This window comes from Alexandromys fortis, unplaced genomic scaffold (genome assembly GCF_014885135.2).
Source record: "Alexandromys fortis isolate MF-2015 unplaced genomic scaffold, M_Fortis_MF-2015_v1.1 scaffold_37, whole genome shotgun sequence".
NCBI lineage: Eukaryota > Metazoa > Chordata > Mammalia > Rodentia > Cricetidae > Alexandromys > Alexandromys fortis.
This window is the reverse complement of record NW_026067914.1, coordinates 1,700,865-1,712,275: the sequence shown is the minus strand read 5'-3', so window position 1 is coordinate 1,712,275 and position 11,411 is coordinate 1,700,865. Positions and strand designations below refer to the sequence as shown.

General features: G+C 41.6%; 1 long non-coding RNA gene across 1 annotated transcript; it reads right to left on the bottom strand.

Moving 5' to 3' along the window:
* Window positions 1–4,251: 4,251 nt before the first annotated feature.
* Window positions 4,252–10,861, bottom strand: LOC126499678 (uncharacterized). The gene is made up of 3 exons (XR_007591155.1): window positions 10,702–10,861; window positions 5,918–5,986; window positions 4,252–4,993 (listed from the first exon to the last, which is right to left on the bottom strand). It is a non-coding gene; the product is annotated as an uncharacterized lncRNA (long non-coding RNA).
* Window positions 10,862–11,411: the final 550 nt, after the last annotated feature.

Here is an 11,411-nt window from a genome sequence, read left to right as displayed (position 1 = left end):
CAATATGCCTGAGTCATTGGCTGAACCGTGTTGTAATGAATGCAGTTTTGTGTGACTTTTCGGGTACGGGCAGCAAAGAAACAAATGAGCAGTCTCCAGTTACAGCAGCTTGTACTGTACATACAACTACTTGCAGATGTTAAGCAAACATCATCCTTATTAATTTCAAATACATTGACCCTACAACTGTTCTCTCTTTTTGTTTAAAAGACATAAATAGCTTCCAACTGAAGGGCACCTGAACATGAAAGAGCACTCCCGCAAAGCATCTCACGCAGCACTCAGAGCTGAGAAGTAGCGGTGCCTATCATTCCCCTGCTTCTCAGGACCCTCTATTAATTTACCATGGAGTCGCCATGTGGAGACAGCAAGCACTAGAACTAAGGAAAGCTAAGAAGACATTCATCTTAAATGAGATCTGTTCCAATTAAGTATACTTCCAGAAAGGGGGAGAAACAAAAAGATGTACCACAAAATGTTAGGAGCCTATTTTTTGGAAAGAATGACTTGTTTATTTATTTTATCGTCATTTCTCTATGATAAATAATATCATTATAATCATGAAAAGAAATCCCTTTAAAGATAATGTCTTCATCCTTAAATGACTTCTAAGGTAACAAGGCACCTAACTAATCGACAGTGAGAACGTGTTAGACCTCACCTGGTTCATCAGTGAGAAGGACAGGTTCAGACCTTGGGCTACAAGGATTGAAAATCCCATCTTACCACTGCTATCCCCAACCACCTCTGGTGATATTTTCATTCACATGGAGATTTGGTTTAAAATAAAAATCTGTTATATTTAAGTTACAGACTTCAGAAGGAAAAATTTACGATGTGAACCTGGACAGTTGCCATCCATCTCTGGCACCTCCCAAAGCTGCTGGTGGTCCTCCCTTCTCTTCTCCACCCACAGACCTCTGCAACAAAGGAAGTGTGGAGGTGGTATCCATGAACGTCTGATCAGATACCCCCTGAAGAAGTGTTTCTGCAGCAATAAAGCGATGCTCAAAATATTCCTCACAGAATTACATTACATTATATCTACCCTATCACTTAATTCTGAAATATACCTACTACACCATGAAAACGCTACCACCCAAGGCCTAAAGGAAACCCCAGACGCTTTCTCCTGAACTAACTCATTTGCAAAAGAAATAATTATAGAGTCCAGTATTCCAAAATCTCTCTCCAATACCCTCCAAGTCATAAAATTGGCATATTAATATGTCTGGTAACTGATGCTCTATTCAGTTTTGTGGCAAAAAATCTTATGAAGCTAATCAGAATTATTCTGAATTTTCTAACTTTATGCATGTGTTCAAACCCCTCTCTTGTAGTCACATAGGAGATCACCAGTGCCACAATGACATTTGTGAGGCATTTGTATGCCATGTGGAGATGTATTTGCTGTGATTGGTGTAATAAAAAGCTGGATGGCCAATAGATAGGCAGAGAGGCACATGCAGGATTTCTGGAGAGAGAAAGGAGAAAAACATAGGCACACAGGAAGTCAATGAGACATGGAGAAAGTAAGACAAACAGAATGAAAGGAAGGTAAAAAGCCACATAGTAAAATACAGATGAATAGAAACAGGTTGATTTCAGTTGTAAGATCTAGTTAGGAACAAGCCTCAGCTGTAGGCTGACGTCCCGTAATTAAGTCTGCATGTCATTATTTGAGGACTGGCTGGTGGAACCGAAAAATACTTGTTACCAACAGCCTGGGTGACTTACTTACAAAAAGCACTGGCCAATAGACTCGCTTACTGTTATAATTAGGTCTTGGGGATACAGAATCGTTAACTTCTTAGCATAAGCCTTACAATTGTTGACTTCAAGCCTAAAAATTATTCAGCAGCAAATTTTTCGGCTTTACGTTTCTGATGTCCTTCTTGTCTTCCTATGCTTGATTCAGAATGGAATTCTAGGAGACCTGGTTGTAAGGAAAGACTGCTGCAAAGGCAGGTGACAAACCTTTGGGGTTTTCTATTTTCCTGTAACCACAACATGTTTTTTTTTTATAAAGTTTAGCTTCTGCTGTCAATAAGTTAAGATTAGATTCTTCTCTCTCCCCGTAAGTACGCAGCCCAGACAGGTGACGAGAGCTAGGCCCCTTGGCCTACAGGGCACACTTTGTTCTCTTCCACCACCCACCCAGGAAATAAATAGTGGTGAATGCGGAGACTCAGAGCTGCTCAGTACGCTTACCATAAATGAGGGTTGCGACTTCAGCATTAGCCTGGGCACTATGATACCACTTCTAAGACACAGGAAACACTGCAAGAGTGGAAGGAGGCTAAGAGCTGCAACATGGGGGGGGGGGGGCTGCAAAATGCCCTCTGCCTTCCCAGCGCGACAGGGCCAGTGACAACATGGTCTCTCAGCAGCCAAGGTTGCCTGCACCAGTCTGGCCCTGTCAGCAGCCAATCATGCATTGGGATGGGCTCATGGCCCCCTACTCCTCCTCCCCGTTAAACTATTGGCTACTGGTGAATTCTAGGGAAAGAAAGTCTCCGTTTGCATACTGGGCTCCAATGGATAGTTCCGAACCCCTGGCCATGCAAACCGATTACAATCCAGGGGCAACAAAACAAAAGGCATAAATGTGGGAAAGGGTTAGCGGGGGTGTGGGGGACACAAGAAAGGAGGGGTTAGGGAAACAGGCAGCACTACGTGCGTGTATGAAACTGTCAAAGAACAAATTTAAGGAATAAAAAAATTAAAAAGACAATATTTAGTTTTAAAATCTCTTAGTTGGCTTTATTTGTAATTCTAGAGTCAAGCAAAGCTCGGGTCTACAAAATAGAATGGTTGCTCCAATGAGCTGAGCAGAGGGGTTGGCATCGCAGACACAGAAGATCTGAAAACCAGAAGCACATCACAGGAAGGCTGGTCACGCAAGGTCGCCTTCCTCCGGAGGTGGAAACAGGGAGATAGAAAATTAAGCCACTGGTCGAAGCAAGGCTTACCTTTGTGAAAACATAATTATAGCAAAGTTCAGTCTGTCCAGCTGAACTGCCCTGTCTTGAAACTCGGGGTTCCTTTCTTAGTCTCCTAATTTATCAGAAAATGGGGGGGGGGGAGTAGTAGCTGCGAGGTGCTGGAGAATTCTGGTGAATGACTCCACTTACACTTATATCACTGAGCCACACATTTTCTATTCATTTATATCACTGTATGAAATATGACTCTGCAGTGGAAAGCTACATCAGCTGAGGTCACGGTTCTCAGAGGACGAAGCCACACAACTGTCTGATAAAAGAGCGTGTGCTTTAGAACATGTGCCGCGGGGTGATTTCAGCACACCCCGTCACACCTCAGCATGGCTGCCTGTGGGCACTCAGATCCTTCTGTAATCACAAAAGACAGAAGAACGGGTAAGGGGCAGAGGAAAAATGCAGAAGGAAGAGGAAATGAAAACAGGGAAGTTCTTAATTCATTGCCAAAACAAAGTGTTCTCTTAACATGCCCTAAAAGGATTAAGAGATTTATAAATGACAAGGAGATGTCAGGCTTTTTTCCAAACACGACTTCAAAGGCTCAGGATGGAGATGGGAAAACCTATCAAGAATTGAGTTAAAAAAAAAAGTTTTTATTGTTTTTATTGTTTCCACGAGGGTTATGTTGATGAAGATCATTATCATGAAGGGATGTTGTATTTTGTCGAAGGCTTTTTCAGCATCTGATGAGATGATCATCTGGGGTTTTTTTTCCCCCAGTTTGTTTATATGGTGGATTACATTGAGGGATATGTTCACTATTATGGTTTGTCTTCATTCACTGGATTGTTTGAAACGTACATAACATGACAGCATGAGGCTGTTGGCCAAGACTAGTTCAGTAGGAACTTTGTTGCAAAGCCGTTATTTAAATCACAGGCATCACTGAAGGTAAACACACTATTAAAATATGCATATATAGAGGAAGAACAAATTTGACGAATTTGACCAAAAAAAAAGTTTATCAGATAATTATAGTGTCCCAGAGATGTGTGTTTATTAAACTGCACGTTTTAAACATTATCTTTTTTAAAAAAATAGATAAATAAATCTTTTCATTCAACAAAAAGCCAAAGACCGTTCCCAACACTTGGGAACTCTTCTTCAATGCCAGGCTCCTAAACTAGCAAGACAGTTCTCTAATACTAATGTACTGTCCCTTCAGTAAGGAGTGACACATCCCAAAATATTGTCTTCAGTACGTGTTGAATAGCTAAGTAGCTCTCATGGAATGCTTGTGATACAAGAAACGATGCTTCTGCATTATCTCATTTCGTCCTCGTTCAACCCTGTAAGGAAAGACTCATCCTGTGCCCTAATTAGCACTTGTTCAGTCACATAGTCCGCTAGCGATGGGGAAAAATGAGTTTCAAGTGATTCAGCCACCCTTTAGGGCCCTTTATGTGATGCACCACACCTGGGAGAAATGATAAGAAGCCGAAAACACAGCAGATTCCACTCTTGTGTGGAAGCAGGTACGTGACAGGCAGACCAGGTAAGAAGTAGTTCCTTGGCATTCTGCTTAAAATATAGTTTCCTTTCCATATCAGTTAGAAGCTATTACATAGAGTATTCTATTGCTATGTCCCAATTGTTGCTTTTCCAGGAAGTCCAGGAGTCCTCTATCGGGTTTTTCTGCAAGTGTCAGGAGATTTCTCAACAACTGTTCAGAGAAAACAGTGGTTTTTATGCTGCCAATGACACATAATCAGTTAAAAGAGATGGAAAGAAGAAGGTGCCCCCAGAGTGATCTTTGACACCCAGACATCAGCTGATGCCCATTCCATGTTAGAATACTTCTAAGGCAAGTTCCCGAAAGAGCATCCCCATTGTCTCAGTGTGTGGGTGCACCCCTCATGGCCCTGAGTTCCTTGCTTGTGCTCTCTCTCCTTCTGCTCCTGATTTGGACCTTGGGGTTGTAGTCTGGTGCTCCAATGTGGGACTCTGTCTCTGTCTCCTTTCATCGCAGGGAACCCGGTCTGTTCTTCGGGCTGATGAGAGAGGGGGAGTTGATTGTGGGAGGGGGAGGGATATGGGAGGTGGTGGCGGGGAAGAGACAGAAATCTTAAATAAATAAATAAATAAATAAATAAATAAATAAATAAATTTTTTTTTTAAAAAAAAAAAAAAAGAATACTTCTAAGGCTTCCTAGGAAGCAGAGGTCAAAGTCTCCACTAGCCAGTCCAACTTTCTTTTCCTCCTCCTCTTCCACCTCCTCCCCATCCCACCTCCTTTGCCCTCTTCTCTGTCTTTCCTACCTCCTTACCTCCCTCACATTCTCCTCAGGTCCTATTCTGGATGCCCCCGAACACCACTCAAGTCTCTGTTCATCAATTTCTCCTATCTCCTGCCCTATGTAAACTTATATTTTATGATCATCTATTTCCTTGTTTTCTCCTCCCCACAGTCTGTGAGGTCTAGCCCTGAATCTTGTGTACTTCAGTAGCCAACACATAAGAAATATCGCTTGACAAAAGACATAAAATAAATACCTGTTTGACTAGTGTGACAGTCGCATTATTCAAGATGTAGAAATGTATAGGAAACTCCCCCAACTGATCACTAAGACACAGAGCCGTTTGCTTTCTTATCTCCTTGTCTGGGTCATAACTGAGGGCTGGGCCACATTTTCATCCAATGCCTCAGGGCTAGAAAGTGGAAACTCAAACGCTTCCCTCTTGTTCTTGTTTGTTTGACTCTATTCCTTTTCTATGGGTGTCAGCCTTACAAGAAATGGTTTTTCTCCTACATAGCAGCCAGAAGTTAATAATTTCAAGTTGCTGTCATTTTTTCTTGCAGCCAATGCATTATTGATCTGATATGCTGCAAAACAGTTGCTGTGTTCACCAAATGCACACACACACATACACACACACACACACACACACATTAAAAACCTGCTAAAAATACCTACCAATGGCACCAAGATGAAACAGAATAGAACTCAAGAAAATGAATCACAGTTTCATACGTTGATCTACAGCTGAAAAGGAAAGAATGCCTGTGATTGTACAGCAGATAAGTGAAAATGTCAGTGCCACAGAGGAAAAACTATTAGCCAGCCACCCACATCTATCTCCAAATCTAGTGTAACTGAGAAACAGCCACAGATGCAATCAATAACTCGTCTAGCTGGGAAGGTATAGGAAGGGTGGTAGCTGCAAGGAACTGCACACCCAACCCCTAAACGTCCTAACAGTCACCCATAACTGCCCAGATCAAACTCTGCTTCATCTCCAGGAAGCTAGGAAGTCCCACAGAAAGGCACCTGTGCAATTGTGGGGAACGGTAAAGAAGGGAGCTTATTTCGTCTTAGATTCTAGTTTTCCAAACATCATAGATTTGTTTTAAAAATAAAATAGTGGATACAAGCACGTTAAAGACTTTTCTTTAACCACAGCCTTGTGTCAAGATTCTCTTAAAAACAAGGTCCGCCTCCCATTACCCTGAGCTATTATTCTTCCTGTCACAGACAAAAGCCTAAAGGCAGGTAGGAAATGACTTGTCAGAGAACATCATCAGTTCCTGAAAGTAAGCAGACTCAAAGGAAAAAAAAAAAGAAAAATTCTGGTGCTCGGTGATATGGTGATGTCAAAGTTCTGCTAAGAGAGGCCAGTAATGCAAACTTTGATCTTGGTCTTGAACCATTCAGCTAACCCTGAGAAGCCTGAGATGTTTCTTAACTGAGATGTTCATGCCTTGGAGCAGGCCCTCCTTGACTGTGATGAGATGAAAACATCACTCTCCAGTTCCCAGTTGCCAGCCAAGAAAGCTTATCGCTGCGAGAGCTGCTTGCTATTCCTCCCCATGTCGCCTTTTCTCTTTCTTTTGTGTTCCCACGGCAATCTGAGTTTACAGGACATTCCAAACTGACCCTGAGATGTTCATACGCCCTCTACCTGCTCCTGATGTCTACATTCAATGGTATTGGGAATATGGAGTTCGGCACAAGGTTTGTTGGAGGGTGTAGAAAAGTCTAAAGCGTTTTAATCATGCACTACCTGGGTTCTTTTTAGTGGATACTGTGGAGAGGATCAAAGGTTTGAGGACGTGGTTCCTAGTTCCTCTTTCACAGCTTACCTACCAGGTTGCAATGAAGGAAGCTCCACACCCAGCTCTCTCAGGCATGCTGCCTGACTAGCTGCTTTAGCACAAAGAACAAGTCAGGGGAAGCAGTGAAGTGAAAGCATCTTTGGCTTGCTAAAATCCTCGCCTCTACAGAAACACACTCCAGCATAAGCTCCTGTGAGTCAGACATGGCATCCTCCCGGCAGAAACCTAGTCTCAACTCCCAGAAGTCCTCCTAAATTTTAAACATGTGCAAGGTGATTTAGGTATAGAGCACTGAGTGCCACGTTGGAGGATAGATATATGTCACTTTGATGTGCCGGTTGGGAAGGACCACAGGCTGTGACTCTTCTGTGACTGTTTATGACTAACAGCAGGAACTTTCACCCCGCGTCTTCTGGATTTCTGAGACAGTTTCCACCCCTTCCAATTTTTCACAAGTATGATCTCAGCTTTGAGGCTGATCTGTGGCCCTGCAGGACAAGGAGTTGACTGAGTTTTAGCATTCCTGGGGACAAATATGGACAGAAATAACCTGACGGAATCTTCCTGTCCATCAAAGCTGTCTAACAGTGGAACATAGTTTTAGGAGCCAAGTGGTTTCCTGATCACTAGAGGTGTGCTGGCTTTTCTTCTGTGTCTTCAACGTGTGTTTCTAGTCACAATCGCCCACACCTTTCTTTCCAACCACTGACATTCTTCGCCTCATTTCCAAAATACATTCTGGCTTCTTCGGAGATAGTAAGGCTCCGCAGGAATGTTTCTAGTACGCTGAGTCGCACAAAAGGAGAGAAGGGAAAAGGCACCTGGTGCAGGGTTATTTGTAATCTGCAGTTATCTAAAACTCTGCTTAGTAACACCCTCAAAGTAATCATTTACAGAGCACATTTAGTTTTCCGTATAAAGTAAACTGCTTTTACTTCTACCTGAAAAGTAAGTCAGTTATATAGTCTACCTATCTGTCCTCTGTCTTTTTCCTCTCCCAACACCTCTCTCTCTCTCCCCCCTCCCTTCCTCCCTCCCTCCTGCCTACTCAACTGTGAATATCTTATAATTACTATTGTCATCATCCTTCAGGATCTGATGTGGGATTCACCTCTGCATGCTGTGGTTATGTTTTATTACCATTGGTTAATAACCTATTTGGGCCAATGGCTTAGCAGAATATAGCCAGGCTGGAAGAGATATATATAGAAAGAGTAGGTGGAGTCAAGGAGATGCCACGTAGCTGTCAAAGGAGAAAGACACCAGATCCTTATCAGTAAGTTCCAGCCTCGTGCAGACACAACGATTAATAGAAATGCCCGAATTTAAGATGCAAGAGTTAGCTAGAAATATTCCTAAGCTATTGGCCAAAGAGTGTTGTAATTAATATCGTTTCTGTGTTGTCATTCACATCAGGGTGGCTGGAAAATGAAGGAGGAGTCTCTGTCTACAGAGATCACTCTGACTGGACATACTACTAGAACGTTTTCATGCTGACTTTTAGAAAGGTGATCCATGTCATCTTCTTCGGCCACCTAATAGCATCCATATGACCATGATGTGCAAGGCTATCCTACCCAATGTACCATCAACTCTCAGCCTTACTTAAAGGTGGAAGCAACTATTACAACTTGAATTCCATTCATTACACCTTGAGCATCCCAGAGTGGGCTCTGTCAACTTCGGCAGATTTCTTTGGGCAATCTGACTTTTGGCAATTGTCAAGGAAATAATTTATTAAACTCTCATGTAATAATACATTATACAGTAAATTTAAGAAAAACGATAACTTGCAATAAATTTAGAACTGCAGGCATTTTATATAAAATGCAACTGGCTTAATTAATAAATTCAATATGTAATAAATAGATAGTATTCTCTTATCTCCACAAAGCATATATCTCCAGACCCTTAGTGGAGGCGGGAAAGCCATGGAGAATACTGCACTTCAAACATGCTAGCTCTTGTCCTGTACACGCATACACGAATGAATACCTAGAATAAAATGGTGTGGGACAATTCTGTATTCTATCAAAATAGGACAAATATGACACTATTCAGTAATGTTATACAGTTTTGATTGCCAGCTTCATTAATCTCATTCTTTGGTCCATTATTAAGTAAATAAAAGTAACATGAACACAAGCGCTGTAGCATTCCCAGTAGTTAACATGGTGAGGAACAGGCAGAGAGAGCATCCATGGTGTGGATAAAGTGAACTAAGTGAGGACATCCTGGGAAGAATATGGTACTATTTTATGAATAACATAAGAATTAAGCTTTCTGTTTCTTTCTTGCTTCGTTCTGAGACTAAAAGACAAAAAATGCTTCTAGCCCATTTCTTATATATAAAATAAGATAACAATGTTACCTTGTATCATTTGCAAGATTTCTGTCCCTGTCATCTACAGTTCTATAAATACTTTCTGTTTGAGAAGGAGGAGGGAGAGGAAAGAAAGCGTGGCTGACAGGTCAGGCCACCGTAATTGAACCTCCTTCCTTGGAAAACCCCATTCATTTTTATTGAGGAAAGCAACATGTATGTGTATACGAGTCACCATGCAAGACGGAGAAATTTGACATAATCATAATTCTGAGGGGAGTTTTGTAGAAAGAAAGTCTTTGAAGACAGAGATGCTAACATTTGGCTTTGGACTTTATACAATATCCATTTCCATATGTCTGGAACATGTATATAAATCTAGAGACACAGCAGCCAACTGAGACCATAGAGTAGCAAACAAGAGATCAAAATCTCACAACAGTGGATAATAAAATGTAAAAAAATAAGAATCACACAGGACCCTAAAAGCATTCATGAATTAGCCTCATGTGTCTCTGTGTGTGTGTACTAACACAAATTCCTACATAACTACTAATATAAACCTGATTCTAAATTACATAGAAACCTCACAGAGTAAGATTAAATCAGACTCACATAATTATTATCATTATATAGTATTTAAAATGAAATAGAGTTGTCTTTGTCCAAAATGATTTAGTGTAGTTAGACATTAGATAAGAAAATCCTAGATAAGGGTTTCCCACCATAACCATGAACAGATCCTACTGCAATGTAGAACATTTCAAGTCTCATCTTTTGGAATGTGTTGAATGACTTTGCACCATTTAACACCACCCTTATCTCTTTTGATGACAATGTTTTGTGGGAGGTTTTTAGTTAATATTTTTTTTAACTTGGATTATTACAACAGCCACAGTCTCTAGATCATTCTCTGGAGAGAAAAGAAGAACCTTTGCCCGGTGAGGCTAGTCATCAGGGCAGCCGTCCAGAATCAGGACCAGTCTTAGGATGATGACAGTAGAGATGGAGTTTGAACTTGCAATAGATAGGACCGCCCCTGGAGATACCCAGGCATCCAATTGTGAATTGCACCATTATTCAAAGATATAAGGACACTGGTTAGTACAACAAACTGGAATATTTTCCTAAAGTGGATAAGGAGAAGGCAGGGTATGAAGAGACATGTTACCTGAGAGTAGAGAAAGAACATTTGGGTGAGGAAGGGGGCAGCAAAAGGGGAAAGAGCAGATGTGCTACAGAAACCAGGGCATGAATTAGAATAAAGCACGATGACATATGTATGAAAACGCCAGAAGGAGCCAGGCGGTGGTGTCGCTCACCTTTAATCCCAGCACTCGGGAGGCAGAGGCGGGCGGATCTCTGTGAGTTCAAGGTCAGCCTGGTCTACAGAGTGAGTTCCAGGTCAGCCAGAGATACATAGAGAAACCCTGTCTCAATAAACTAAACAAAAAGAAAAAAAAAACAGAAAACAACAGCAAAATGAAATACCATAATGAAGCTCACTAATTGAAACTCTAATTTTAAAAAATAACTGAAAAGGTATAAAAATAATGCGTGATCTCTTAGGAAATCCCCAAACTTTGCTCTGTTGCCAATCACGGCCCACAAAGAAGGCCTCTGTCCTTATTTCCTTTCCCCTAATACAAATAAGAGCAATCTGAGAATACAAACATAGCTTATTTGTGCTTCCACTTCCTCCTACTCTTAGTCATTGCTCCCACAATGCACTTGTGCCACACACACACACACAACACACACGCACGCACACACATGCACGTACACACATGCTCACGCGGTACAAACACACGCAGGAGCAGAAACACATTTTTTTCAGTTGAGGATTTAATCATTCGGGGGACTGGAACTCCTTTTCATTGTCTTTGTTCCTCTATTTCTTACAGTCTTTATCTTGGGCTTTTCTGAACCTTTTGAAGCTATTTCTGGAACCTCTTGAAGCAGCCTTTATCTAAATTCCAGATCTACCACTTTTTGGCTGTGGGTCACAGGCACTCCCTAGAACTCTGCCTGG